Source organism: Hyperolius riggenbachi, chromosome 8 (genome assembly GCF_040937935.1).
Source record: "Hyperolius riggenbachi isolate aHypRig1 chromosome 8, aHypRig1.pri, whole genome shotgun sequence".
NCBI classification, from domain to species: domain Eukaryota; kingdom Metazoa; phylum Chordata; class Amphibia; order Anura; family Hyperoliidae; genus Hyperolius; species Hyperolius riggenbachi.
Window position 1 is genome coordinate 220741914 of NC_090653.1, and position 15879 is coordinate 220757792.

The following is a 15879-nucleotide window of genomic DNA, read 5'->3' on the forward strand; positions in this document are numbered from 1 at the left end:
ACTGAACATACGCAGAATGCTGTGAGCCATGTGAGTGCGTGAAAAGCAGTCACTTGGATGTGAGTGGGTTTAGGCCTTCAAAGGTATCCCTCATTTAAAACCAAGATGGCGGCTTAAAAAGCATAGAAACTTTCTCCTGATACAGGTTGACTTCCTCCTGGTGCTGTGTGACACTCTCAATTTGAAGCAACAAACAATTATCATGCAGTTTTCATTAAATGTAACCTCTGTTCATGTACTTTATCATCATACACTCTATTTTTCTCAGATTTATGTCAAGATCACTTTAAATATATCTGTGTACTAGACAAGGAAAATACAGTAATAGGGTATAGGACCACAATAAGCCTTATATAGCAAATGATTAAATAAGATCAGTCTGTATTTCCACACTGAAACCAACCAGATCCAACCTTTTCTGCCCCTGTTGCTTTTACCTAGTTTAGGTTTAAATGTCATGCAGAAGAACCTTCCTTATTTTAGACACTTTGATTCAGAGTTCAATTTATCTGCAGAAAACCAGTTTCTGATACAGCAATGAAGCCAGAGCCATGATCCATACATTGTATGTGCTTTAATATCCTGTACATGAAATACAAGATGGTTCCCTTGTATAGTATTGATGTATGATACATACAGACATAATTTTTTCTATACCTATGTAGGGATTGGATGGGGTGCAGCAGCTAGCCACTCCTGCTGCATTCTCATAGGATTACAATATGTAGCAGAATGATATCACATACTGCTACTAAGTTTCAGCAAGCACCCCACTGTTCCGTGAAAAAAAAAAGGATTGACAATACACATTACACACTAGCTAAGAAACAAGATGGTGCTTAACCACTTGAGGACCGTAGGCTTACACCCCCCCCCCCCCCCCCCCCCCTAGTGACCAGGCTGTTTTTTACCAATTAGGCCACTGCAGCTTTAAGCCAAAGAAAAGTATGTATGCGGCGTTAGCTTTAGCTGGGTATGGCCCTTTAAATGGATATAATGCCCACGGTGCTGCTCCTTTTACTGGGTGGTGCCAGGAATCTAGTATGCCGACTCCTACTCCTTTCGGCAAGCCGTCTTGTCATCACAACGCGTTTCGGCGCTTAGCCATGCCTTCTTCTGGAAGAAGGCCAGGGCTTTCAGGGTCCGTACATGATGTCAGGCTGGTGGACTGGGGACTCCCGCCGGCTCCTACTCCTTTCGGCAAGCCGTCTTGTCGTCACAACGCATTTCGGCGCTTAGCCACGCCTTCTTCCAGAAACGCGTTGTGACGACAAGACGGCTTGCTGAAAGGAGTAGGAGCCGGCGGGAGTCCCCAGTCCACCATCCTGACATCGTGTACGGACCCTGAAAGCCCTGGCCAGGCTCAGGAAGTGGGAGCAACTCGCTGGCGGCCCCCTACATGTGCAAATCTTGCACATTCACTGTAAGTGCAACTGTTTTATGCGTGATTCATATCAATAAAGTTAATGCACTATAGGAGCGCACCTCTGTTCTCTTTTCCACTGCAGCTTTAAAGCCTCGCTGCAGGGCCATGCAACTCAGCACAGAAGTGATTCCCCCCCCTTTTCTGCCCACTAACAGAGCTTTCTGTTGGTGGGCTATGATCCCTCCTGGAGTGTTTGTTTATTTATTTATAAATATTTATTTACTTTTTAAAAAAAAAAAAATTTCCCCCTTTTTCCTTTATTTTTATTTCCCTCCCCCCCCCCCCCCCACCAGCCAATCACAGCGATCGGCTCTCATAGACATCCGCCTATAAGAGCCGATCACTCTCTGTTACTCCAGAGGGTGGTGTAATTGCCTTCTTAAAACAGAAGGAAATTTGCAATAATTCAGTTATAAATGAACATTTGTGGTTACCCACAATGCACACCTACTAAATATGCCAATTAGCCTTATCAATCCCTGCCATGTACTGATGAGGACCAAAAGTCCGAAACAGGCTGTCTACATGTGGGTTTGATATGGCTGTGTAAAACTTAAAGCTATAGGCTTGCTATAAACCAGCGGTTCTGGATGCTTGCTTGGCTTAACAAGGGCGGAAAGGGATAATTTGCTTATTTAGTAGGTGTGCATTGTGGGTAACCACAAATGTTCATTTATAACTGAATTATTGCAAATTTCCTTCTGTTTTAAGAAGGCAATTACACCAAGCTTTGCTTTTTTAGTAGGAGGGCTTTTTGGTTCCTTTCATCCCCCTATACATTCCTAGTAGTTTGGGTCACCCTGAGCTGCTTGGTTACTTTGTTGTTACTCCAGAGGGGACAGCCGTGTCACACGCGATCGCTGTTGGGAGACAGATGACGGAGCGGAGCTCTGTCATTCAAGCAGAGATATGCGCGCATTGGCGCGATCTCCTGCAAAACTCTGCCCCAGGACTTGATGCCAATTGGCGTTAGGCGGTCCTGGGGCTGCCGCCATGATCACGCCCATCGGCGTGACGCGGTCATTGTGTAGTTAAAGCAGACCTTAACTCAGAGCTCCCTCTCTGCTCGAAAAAGATAAACAACATACTAAGCTCAAAAGTAAATCATTTCTTTGTTACAGTTGATACAAGTCCTGCAATAGATCTTCAGTGTGTCTGAAGATTTGATTGGAAGCAGACATATTGTTAACATCCTGTGCTTACCAATTAGCTGCTCTGCCGTGGCAGCCAGCTGACACAGCTGCAAGATCAAATTACAACTTGTGATTAGACACAGATGAGGAAGAATTAGGCTACCCGCTCAAAATACATACAGGGCACATTTCTCTGTGCTTTCCTTCAGCTCTGTGCAAGAGGTCCATTTTAAAAGCTCTATTCAAATAAAGTAATCATTCTACATGTTTTCTTCATTAACATTAAAAATAAATCTAGAGTTACATTGTGATTACATGCGCTAGACTGGACCTTCAACTAAATACCGTGTCGGAAGAAAATCTGTTCAGCTCTCTAGGCTCCAGCTGGTATGCACCCAGTGCGCTCCCTGCTCTGTCTGCTCATGCAGGTGGTGTTCAGTGTGACCTGTCATCAGCAGAAGCCCTTGCACATCTCAGCCTCCAGTGTGGTGCATTCCCTACGAGCATCCACCTTCTGGAAGGGAAAGCTGGAGAAGAGACTGAGCAAGATGGCACAGTTAGCCTGGGGCACAGAGTCAGAGAGACTATGGGGGGAGGGGGAATCACAAAGTTGCTTGTACTAGGCTTGTTAACTATTTTATTGCCTGTCAACCCAATAAACTGTTGGGAAGATATGAAGATTTAAAGCATGTTTTTTTTAGATAGTGTCTATTATGAAGTGACAAAAGTTTGCAACCATCACTTTGGTCATATGGGAATAAAGCAAGGATTGCTAAAAAGTTCATAAAAAAGGATTTGTGCTATTGCAGTTGCATTCAGCCTTCACAACACGATCAAATGTTTAAAATAGCCACTATACAGCCATTAAGGGCTTTTACACACCAAAAAGTACAGGAATGTATTGAAAAAATGCACCTCTGAGATGCTTTTTTCTATGCATTTTTATGTTTCTGTGTATTTGTTTTTCAGTGGGTAACACAGTATTTTTTTTTGTTTAACTGCATGTGTTTCCAGTCAAAAATGCATGCAGAAGTGTGTTTCAGTAATTCAATGCACACCAATGCATTGAAGGTAGAACTGATTTGTGCCCCCTCCCCAATTGTGCCAGCCTCAGTATTGGTAGCAAATCTGCCCATAGTATTAGGAAGACCACCCTTCCCAGTTTATCTAGCCAGACATGCCCCGGCCCCCGATATTAGGTAGGAACTCCCCCCCCTCCCCTGCCCGTGTAGGTAGCCAGATGTGCGCCCCCGGTATTAAGTAGCCACCTCAGTATAGATAGGTGGCTCCACCCTCCCCTAGTATGGATAGACAGATGTGCCCCTTAGTGTCAGGTAGACTCCCCTAGTATAAATAGCCAGGGTTATGTAGTTCCCCCCAGTTTAGATAGCCAGATGTGCCTCCCAGTGTTAAGTAGCCTCCTCCCTCCCCCTAGTATGGATAGCCATATGTGCCACCCAGTATTAAATAGCCTCCTTCCCAAATGCAGAGCAGTGTGGAGCATGCGGGTACAACTCATCTGTCAGCACCACCAGGAACTTCAGTATGTTGCACAGATCAGTGTCTCCTGACTCCTTCAGTGGTGCAGTAATGAGAAGTGCCACTAGAGGGTGTCACAGAGAGGATATGCTGAACTACGCAACATGGTGAAGACATGGTGAAGATCCCAGCCACGGTGACAGGGGAATTGTACCTGCACGCTCCCCACATCTCTGCATATGACTGGGCATGGGGGTCACTCGTGGAGGCACGAGCACGCCCCGGGCTCTGCACCAAGTGCTACTGCCTCCTACGCCTCTGCCTCAAAGTGTAACCATATTTATTGTTTTCTCTATGAAAACATAAGAAATGACAAAATGTATAACGATATCGTCATTTCTATGGGTACAGCATACCCATTTTTTATCATATGTTGATGCAACAAGCCATTTTCTACAATTTGCCCAATCTTTCCCTTTGATTTATTAAGAGCCTGGTCGGATGAGTAAGCTTCCCAAAAAACTCAGTTTACCTGGGAGGAGATAATAGATTACTTGAACCGCTTAAAGGACATCCGAGGTGAAAATAAACTGATGAGAAAAACAATAGTATCTATGCTCCTTCTGTTAAAATGACTTTTTTTTAGCTATCCCACAGTTTTATTTTATATTTAAGTCTCGCTTTTAAGGTTTCACTGTTTCATTGTCTTCTCAAAGACACCTTGATTGAAGTATGCCAGAGCTCATATCTCTGAATTATTGACACTTTTTATCTCTCTTTGCTTTCAGAAGCCATTTACTGACAGGAAAGTTTTTTATGGCTGTGATTAATTAACAGTGAGGGTTATGCTATAATCTGACCCAGTCCCGACCCAGGCAGAAACTGTCACTTGCATACCTGATGTTTAACTCTTTCAGGCAGAGAAAGAAAAAAGGAACACAGCCAAGTAATGTGTGTGCTTGGCACTGTACATACACATGTCTATCTCATCATGTCACATGACACCTGACACCTCGGTTGTCCTTTAAGGCTCATACACACGTCCAACATGCACACAATCACATGACCATCATGACAAACCACATAACCTGACAAACCACATGGCCTGTACATACACAGGCCTAGATGACTAAACAAACAACTCAATTAACATAATGTGCACACAAGAGGACTGACAGACTACACATTCAAAACAAGTACAAGTCTTTCAAACAACTTGTACACACACAGCAACTGCATGATATCAGACCAACATAGATCCAACAGTTGGATTGATCAAACCGCCTGTTATCAGTTGCTCATCAAGTTGTTTGTATGCGTACACATGCTTGATTATCGTCCAACAGACTAAAGTCAGATAATAATCAGGATGAGGGTTGGTCCATGTATACTCAGCTTTAGTGGGGAAGGTAAGTTACACTAGAGCATGATGAAGTGTTTGCTTACATGCTTAGAGTGACCACTTCTAAGGAAGGAACCTCACTGATGAATTAGCCTCATACAAAATATACTGCTGTCTATTTTGCCAACCTAGTTGTTTTTATTACTGTCAGTGTTCCAGCTTGTGGTGAGCATGTGTTTTAAGTGCAGACGGTTAATGAATTTTTGCATAAATGTGATCTATCATATTTTAAATCCCTAATCCAGGTACAAAAGTTGTTCTACCTCTGTACCTGCACACAGATGTAGGTCGTGTTTTTTAATTTTTTTAGCAGTTAATTAAAGAGACCTATTAGGACACAGAGGCACATTCTGTATACAATGACCAGCCTCTGTGTTCTTCCAGTATGCCGCCAGTCGTGGGCTCTGCTGTCCCCATTATAAAAAGCGCCAGGTTAGCGACACACAGATTGTCGCTAGCCTGTTATTTATCTCTGCCCTGTCATTCAGCACTGCTCCCACGCCTCCTGTATAGCGCAGTTCCCCGCCTGTGTCCCTTCCCACCCTGCCTCTGCTTCCGATTGGAGGAAGCTTACAGAGGCGGGGAGGTAAGGGACGCAGGCGGAGAGCGGAGTTATACAGGCGGCGGGGGAGCAGCGCTGAATGACAGGGCAGTAGTAAATAACAGGCTAGCAACAATCTGTGTGTCGCTAGCCTGGCTTTTAGCCACGTGATCAAAATTTTAAGACAGGATTTCTATCTACAAAAACCTTGATTCACCAAAAAAAGAGGTGACGTGAGTACTTCAAGTACTAAACCAAGGTATTATTGAGATCTGCAACTTGAGATTTGCTGTAACTTTTAATCATCATTGAATTGTTAAAGTGGACCTGAACTCTTGCACATAAGGAAAACAAGGAGAAGAGCCTGTCTAATCCCCCTCATCTTCAAGTATTCACGAGTGTAATTTGATCTCTCAGCTGTGTCAGCACAGAAAGTCAGCAGTCTCAGCAGTTGCACCCAATTTGTAAACACAGGATGTTAACCCTTTATCTGCTTCCATGAAAGCAGGGAGTAGACACATTGCAGATTTAAGCAGGGGTTCTGCAAGCTTTAACAAAGAATTTTTTTCTTTAAATGTTATTATGCTATTGCTTATCATTTAGAACAGAGAGGACATTCTGAGTTCAGGCCCACTTTAAATTGATCATTTGAAAGATATTATTGTCTATGATTATAAGCTGTTACAGGTGTAACCCTGTACAGCGTAAAAATAGCCCTGCAGCTACCCCTCCGTGAGTATTGTAGCTTCATTGTTTGGAAGAAACACATTGGTTATCTCAGTAATTTTAGGCTGAAAGATCATCTTATATAGAGAAAATTCTAATATGTGATATCTACACCATGACTTGGTTTATAGATTTAATTTCCAGCTATAGCATTAACCATTTTTTATACAGTTAAAGAAACACTATCGATTTACATATTTTTTTCAATTGAGATAGGAATTGTTTGGGAAGTGCTGCTAAGTACTGGTGTATACATTTCACTGGCAACCTCTTTGTTTACTTTTATCAAAATACTTTCAGCCAAAACTGATGGCAGAATGAGCCATGAGGAGAGGGGAAATTCCCCTCACATTTGATCAGTTAACCCTGTGTGTAACTGTGTGTGTGTGAGAGAGAAAGCTCCCAACAGCTGCAGCTTCTGTGTCCTGTGTTTCTGACTGAAGTGTCTGAAGAGAGCAGAGGAAACTTGTTATGAACATTTATAATTGTCACAGCTTTCCATACGGTTTTGCTTTCAGAGAAAAATACTCTGTAGTCTGATATGCAACACTGGCTGTGCATTGAAGCAGACACCCCTTCTGCAATTGATTTGTCCCCATATAGCTAAATCCTACACTTAATAAATTAAAGCTTTTGCCTCTGGTATTTAACATGAAAAGTAGAGAAATGTTTACACAGCTACTTAGACATTATTTGTACATTGTCATTTTAGAACACTTGGGTATTGATAGTATTCCTTTAAGTTTGCCACCTTTGCTGCTGTTGCTTTATTCCATTAATACACTTACAGTTTAGTTCAAGCAGAGCACATATATATATATAAAAAAAACATTCCCAAAACCCATGCTTGGTTGAACTGGGAGATCGGTGGGTGGGGGAGTAAGAGCTATAGATTCCCCTGCAGCCCTGTGGAGGCTTACGCTTTAGACTCCTGCTCCAAGATGCCAAGGAGCAACTGGTGACATCATCCAAGCAGTATGGGCTCTATTCACAAAACTTCTCATACATGACTTATTTATCACCTAATTGATAAAATAACCTTTCAACTTATTTACAAGCAAAATAATCACTCAACATAAGTTGTTCCTGACTAATTTCATTTCAATATTACTTTTATTACCTCAGTTACGGTATATTATATTTTTGCTCTTTGTGAGCTTAAACATGTAACATAGATGAGGTGAAAAAACAGATGAAAAAGCTTTGTGACTCATGCCCAATGGCTCCTATGTTGTAAGTTCATCTAAACTTAGGCTATTGAAAAAAAGTGTTGAGAAAGACTTGTACACAGGCTAAACAGAGGCATGCCAATCTAAAAGGGATGCCTCTTATAGTGCCCATACAGTACATGGTACAATTATTTCATTTTTTTCAATTGATTATTTTGTTCGAATATTATTATTATTACATCAAATATAAAGATTTTTCCAACATGTCCGATCAGATTTTTATTGAAAAAACGGGATATTCAATTCTTTTTTCTTGATCGAAAAAAAGATTCTTTTAAAGAATTGCACAGAAGTTGGAGAACATCACCATAACCGAACACCGCTTGCTGCCAAGACCTACCCCACAGCTGGGTAGACTTAGTCAGGTCTAAGGGCCCGTTTCCACTAGAGCGAATCTGCATGCGTTTCCTGCATGCAGATTCGCATAGACAATACAAGTGAATGGGACTGTTTGCAATTGTCAGGTTTTCTGGGCGTTTTTCTGTGCAGAAAAAATCTGCACGGCAGAGCCATCAGAATTCCCATACCGCATGCCGCTATGCGATTCGCATACAATGTATTTAATAGGAAATTTGCAGGCGGTTTTGGTATGCGAATTTTCATGCGAATTTGCATATGATTTCGCATAGAAGCAATGGAAAAGCACACAGGCACTGCCATGGTTAAATTCGCATACATAGTCATCCATGCAAAATCGAATGCGAATTCGCATGAAAATTCGCATACAACCGCAATCAAAATTCGCATTCACATGTGAATTTTTTCCGCTGCGATTCCCACCGTACAAGTGGAAACGGGCCCTTAGTCAATTGAAGCCATGTTATTTGGTAAATTACAGCATGTGTGAAAATCTTAGTGAATTTGGAAAAAAAAGTCTAAAATGCTGAATATGATATTTACTGACCTTTTATCTAGCATCATACATAAAGCAATAATCAAAGGGTACAGCATTGTACACTGTAAAGTCATGCAAGGCCACCAACACAGTTATAGAAAGGTTTCCTGCGATTGCCATACGTTACACTTTAACTACCAAAATTCAGTTAAACCCTTTTATAAATATGGAAATAAGTGCACAGAAGTAAGTCTGTGAAAAAGAGGAACTTGCCAAATTGCTGTATGTAGTTTTGACTAAAAATCAATTGGCCGTAAACCTCCCCCCCCCCCTCCTTTTCAAAAAAAAATTGCAGCTGGAACAACTTTAATTTGTCATTTTGTTTTCTGCTTCAGTTCAAATATTACACTCACTGATATTTGAGAAGAATAGGCCATCCATGTTCTTTAGATATGCATCAGAGATGTTCTTGTAAAGCAAATACTGGGGGGGAAAAACATTTTATTGTCATCTGTGTGAAGCTAATACAGAGGATATGGCAATTCATAACACATCTGGGCCCATATGCAAATTTGTACTCATAAGACAGCCGTTATATGCTTTCAACAATGTATGGAACCTAAACTGAGAAGGATATGATTTTTTCCTTTTAAAATAATACCAGTAGACTTACTCTCCTGCTGATCCTGTGCCTCTCTGGATTGGCTGCATGCTTGTCTCAGGTGTGTGATTCAGCCACTACTGCAGCCAAATAGATCAGCAGGACTGCCAGGCAACTGGAATTGTTTAAAAGGAAATATCCATATCCATCTTAGTTTAGGTGCACTTTAAAGTGGAATAATACTCCCAAAACGAACATTTCCGTAACTTCATTTAGTTACATAAAAGAATAACTGAAAGCTTTCCCAAGCATTCTCCTTGTGTAAAAACTTTCCTTTTCATTGCACAGAGCAGTAAAATCGTGCTTATCTCTGGTCATCGGCAAATGTAATCATTGCTGGCTGAAGCGCTCTGCATGTGTCATCACTCTGTCCCCCTCTCTTTGCTGAATAGACACAATGCCCTTGCAACAGCTGAGTCACTTCAGTAGAAAAGGAGGGGGCCAGAGTGAAGACAGAGGCAGAGAAGATTCTTGCCTTTACTGTTGACCAGACATAAGCTTCTGCTGCTCTCTGCAGTAAAAATAAACATTTTTATACACAGGGAATGTTTGGGAAAACGTTCAAATGTTCTTTTAGGTAACTAAGCGTAGTTAGTGAAATTTTATTTTTAGTATAATCTCACTGACTGTCCTGCAAGGTGTATGGGCCCAACCATTGTGGGGTTTTACTAGGACACACATAAAGTTATCATGTTCACTCCAGTTGTGACTATCAGCTTATAAGCAGGTGTGCATTCATATATCTTCCTCAAGTATTGTCAAGCCTTTAAATGTAGTTCAGCTGCTCCTCAGACAGAAGCTGAACTCTATATTACACTTAAGTAATTTCCTGAACAAGTATTGATTACTTTAAAAGTCACTGAAGGGTCTAAAGAGCTGGCACTACATTCCTAATTGCTGGCTTGGAAGTACCCATAGCTCGACTTATATGAAGACTTGTAAAATACACGCCTTGCCAGTTTCATGAGCAACCACGTCTTGCACTCCAACACATACAAGCGTCTTCGCAATGAAAAGGTTAATAATATATCTCTCCATACAACATTAAACACCACAGATTTTCTTTTCCTTTCCGTGAAGTCCTGACACAGTGACTTTCAGCCGTCCTTGCTGATGACAGAGCTCCAGGAAAAAATGTGCTTTTGATACCATATCTGGAGATACCGTGCTTGCTTCAAGGTCGGGAGTAATACCATGGTTCATAAAGAAAAATCCCATAGATGCGTTTTAAAAGCTGAGCCTCGGAGAGTGCCTAAAAAGAATTCACTCTCCATTTATATTTTCCATTTTTGAAAGCAGGCGTTAAATCATACAGTGTGGACATCAGATAAGAGAAGGAGCCATCGGAACATTTTAATGCTCGTCTTAATACAAAAATATACCCACAGCTTCCGCTCAAACATCTGCCATAAAAAGTTTTGGAATAGGGTATAAAATAGGACTTTGGAGCTGCTGTTTTATGATCTGAAGGTCACGACGGCTGATTCTTATAGAAGAGATTCTAGGAAGAGGAATAATACTTACATGGAGCAGGAGAAGGAGGCGGGAGAGAGGTTTACGGAGATATTCACACACACACACAAATACTAATCAAAAGAATGTACTTCACATGTACATCCGAAGCTTGTGATGCATTTAAATCTAAACTATAGTATGTTGTTTTTTTTTCACTATTAAGGTTTATTAAAGAAAAACTAGGATATATCTATTCAAAACAATCCCGACATAATGTACATCATTGACACAAGTATAGGTAACAAGTATTAAGACAGTGTCATTTACAACATAGTAAGCTAAATGAATAGCTAAACAGGTCTTAAATATCTATTACTCTGTTTTATACTGTATAACCAACCAATGTAATTAGCCACTAAACAAAAGTGCATATCTGTTAAGTCAAATTCTTAATCTGAGATATCTGAGACACGGGATCATCCTGCGACCACCTCTCTCCATGCCAGAGGGAAAGGTGCAGAGTGTAAAAGGGGGAGAAGGAGAGGGGAAAAGAAAAAAGTAAAGAGAAAGAAGAAGAAAAGAATAACGAGGGAGGAAGGTAAAGAAGGACCGAAACACACGGTAAAAAAGGTCTTAAAAGAGTGATTGTATATCTAACCATAAACCTCTCGTAAACCTTTCATGTCAGATTTCCACAAGCGTTTTTTTTTATTCATCTGAATACTAGAAGCCAACCCACACTGACCAGGTCAAGATATATCAGTATGAGTTTGTTTTATATTTTATTAAACATATTTCTTAAACACATATTTACTGGGTTTAAGTGCATTATCTTGTTTCCCTGAAAATAATACCTAGCCCAAAAATAAGCCCCAGCATGATTTTTTTTATATTTTTTATAATGCTTAAAATATAAGCCCTACTCCAAAAATAAGCCCTAATTATAGTTCATTAAAAAAAATCAGTCTACACAATAGTGTCCAGGCAGCTATGGTAAACACTTAATAAAAGTCAAATCAATTAGAATGCAGTAGGATAGATAGACCCCTCAATAAGGAAAGCAAGCACCCAAAAAAGGGAACCACGAGACCAAAAACTATAAGGGATGGCAAGTGCCAGGCTCTTTGTAAACGTAGATTGTTGTATATGGGAAAAGGAAAATCGATTTACAAGAAATGCATGATTGAATTCAGTTTGCGGAGTTATGATGATGTTCCCGAATGGGATGACATGACTATATTTCAATACATGTTGTTTATTTTGTTCAAGAATAAATGTAGATTGTTATTCATGGAAAAATAAAGACATCCCCTTAAAATAAGCTCTAAACGTATCTTTTGGGGCAAAAATGAATATAAGATCCTAGGTTACTTTCAGGGAAACAGGGTATTAGGGGGTAACACCTTAGAAGTGTACAGCCTGAGCACTCTACATTTGCATTTTAGTTATCTGGTATACATTTTCTATTTTATTAGTCTCCTTAATTTTTCTTCCTTTTACTTGTCGCATGGAAATAACTCTGCTACATGCTGAAAAGAAGGCACTGACAATGTCGGTAAGTAATAAGTGTGTCTTGAAGCTTCTACTCCCAATTTATTACTGCTTACATTTTTTCTTCCTCCAACCAACCTTACTAAATTGTCCTACCTCCCATATTCTCCCTCACCCTTATCCTCCGCCACCCTTGGACCCTCTTAACTTCCGGGATTAACTTCACACCGGGGTTTCAATCTAATCCCTAATCAACTTTCGAAGGTGGACAACTGCACCATCACCCGACCTGGCATCCTGTGGTGCTGAAGTTACTCACTCCCTCCTCCTCCCCCACAGATTTGAGGGTAGGTAAGGTCATTACAACCACTGACCTCCCCTTCAATGTATCATGGAGCAGAGGGTAGATTCCATGATGTGACATGTCTGGGGAGCACAGTGATGTGTAAGTAACACAGTCATTTCCTGAAATGCAATGTGAAGTGGAGGGTTGGAGGTTAAGACAATTAGGATTGGGGCCAAAGTGGCTCCGAGGTGCTTTACCTACGTGGACTGTCTGGTTATGTTTTGAGAGGGGCAGTGTTATGTTACCTGGGGGAAGGGAGGGTTTTGCTATAAAAATATCCTGGTCAAGGATTATACTTGTGTTATATGTTTGGTTTTGAAGGTCATTACTGCTCTTGCTTTTTTGCCCTCAACTGAACATTAATCCATGAAAGTGTACCTGAGGTGACATGTGACATGATGAGATAAACATGTGTTTTACTTTTTTGGGGGGGTACCTGAAAGAGTTAATTTCTAGGCATGAAAGTGACAGCTTCTGTCTTGTCGTACCTTGTCAGGAATATAGTAAATATCACTGATAAGCTAATTATAGCCATAAAAGTTTTTCTAGCAGAATACAACTTCTGAGAGCAGAGAGATAAAATGCATGAAGACACTTAATAGACTGCCATTGAGCAGAAACAATAAAACATTCAATCTAGTTTGTAAATGTTTAAATATAAAATAAAACCATGGGTTAGCTACAGAAAAGCATTTTTTAGGAGTAGGAGGATAGATACAATTGTTTATGTCATCAGTTTATTATCATCTCAGGTTCACTTTCAACCCATAGTTCTGCGGCTGGGCGTGTAACCTAATTCTGAGAAATGGCATTATCTTTTATAGCATACATGCTTGTGTGTATTATAAATCTTAAAGTAAAGCATTGTCTCTTAACCTTTTTCTATACTTTGTACTCTACCTTGAAAGTCTATATAAATAAATAAATAAGTACAGCATACTGAGTTCCTTTTGAAGTCCCTAAGTATGCTCTTTTTTTTTATTATTATTTTCCATATGCATTAAAAAGTGATTATTTTAATATAAGCAATCATATCAATGTGGGCTAACGTTATAAAATGCATGGCTGTATGCATAGTTTACAATCCCATTTATTGTCTTTATCTCTCTCACTGCTAGCCTGTGGGTTATGTATAGCTAATGAGATTGTTAAAGGAAAAGGGCACTTCTACTCTAAAGGTCCCTTATATCTAATTACACCCCAGAGCCTTGCAAAATACCAGTGGCCCGTCCTACATGGAATGTGGTGCTGTAAAGATCACTGTTGTAAGGCTTCTTTGGAAACTTATGGATTCAGCTTTATTTGGTTCAGGCCCAGCTTCCAATAAGCTAACTATTGGGAAAAGTGATTAAAGATACACTACTATTTCCGTTTTATTTGTGATTCAGTACACTTATTTTGTTGCCTAAACAAGTAATGTTCCAATCTTACCTCCTTGCCCCTTACCTCAATGCAGCGTTAGGTGAGCCTTCACCCCCCACCCCTCCAGGACCTATAGCACCCCCACCCCGGGTTCCTATTTCGCTGTAGAATACTCACAGCAGAATGAACTCACCAGTCTAGCCAGCACGCCTCCTCCTTTCATCTGTGTTCTTCCGTCTCCATCCCTTTGGCGTCTCTATCCCTGTGACCCAGCAGTGTGTACTGTACATGCTCACGTGACATGGCCGCCAGACTGTGCGGATAGAAATGCTGCAGGGATGAACACAGAAAAATGCGCTAGTAAGACAGGTGAGTATGCTCCTGCAGCAAAATTGGACCAGGGGACCACTATTAACTTGGGGGAAGACCTGGGAGAGCCCATCAGTCAGCTCTGGGGACCTGGTCAATTGCCCAGTTTGCCCCTGTGGAAGAACCGCCCACCGGCCTTAAACCAGCCCTCTTGCTACTCATGACACGCCCTCCTGCCCTATCCATACCTCTGGTTTCATCATAGACTGGCCTCTGCACCCATCCAAGTATTTGAATTGATGGTTAGACATCAGCATTGACCCAAGAGAGACAGCACACCATGCTGATGATGTGAAACTATACAAATATGTGCCCTATAATTGGTTTGAGCATAAAGAATCAATCCGCCCATTGCCAATAGCGGATGTGTTTTATTCAAGCAAGCTTAATGAGCAGCAGGAAGCTGATTTTCACCAGCGTAGAAGTTACAGCAGGTGGTAAACGCGTTATTAAAAAACTCACCTCTTCTAAATACATTAAAGACTAGTGCGCTTTTTCATGTCGCCATTCACTTAGTACATGACCCCCTCAGCATCTGTAAGTCATTTCCACAATCGGTATATAACCTGAGCATGGATGCCAGCATGGATCACACACCCTCTATAAAAATGCTAAAGTTTAGCAGTATTTTTGTGTCTACCCTGAGTCTGTCAAACTCTGAACTCTCCCTCACATTTCAACTGTGGACAAATGCCCCGCTGTGGGCTTGAAATCCTCTCCCATGGAACAAGACAGTGTAATGAATTGTAAGCAGATGGCTCTATGGAGAGTTACAATTCATGCTTTGCTGATCTGTCTGCCTCAGTCAGAGGAGATATAACATACTGGATTTTACAAGTCCGCTTTGTGAAATTTAACTCTTCAAACGCTGGCCAGCTGCGAGGCTCCACAAACAGCTATTCCTAATGTAAGGCCAGACTAAATGAAAGCTTCCCAGGAAAGCACTGTAAACAGGGGATCGCTTCAGGAACCACTTAACTAACATTTATCCAGCACTCCGGGCGTACAACAGTTTATTTACTTCCTAAATTGCAGTTCCTCTATTGTCTGTGAAGTCAGACTGCAGGGTAATTCTCCAGGATAACTAATTAGAGGTTATAAAACTTGTGTCCGGCATCAACACACATCTTTAGAGTAGGAAACAGATAAGAAGGTCATCATTACTTTGTCTCGGAGATCATTAAGCATAATATGCAGCAGTGCAATTAAGCTATGTACACAGACTGGATTAAACTCGTCTGAGGTGGGCGTTAAGTTCCGCCTCCTCTGAGATTCTAGTGTGTGTACAGGAGCTCCCCCCCCACCCATCAACTAAGGATCCGGCATGCCATAGTACACTGTGTGTTGTCTTTTCTCCGCTTTTCATAGCAACAGACACAACTTAGGAATGTCTTCAGTTCTGACCGTTAGACGACCCCCTAGCC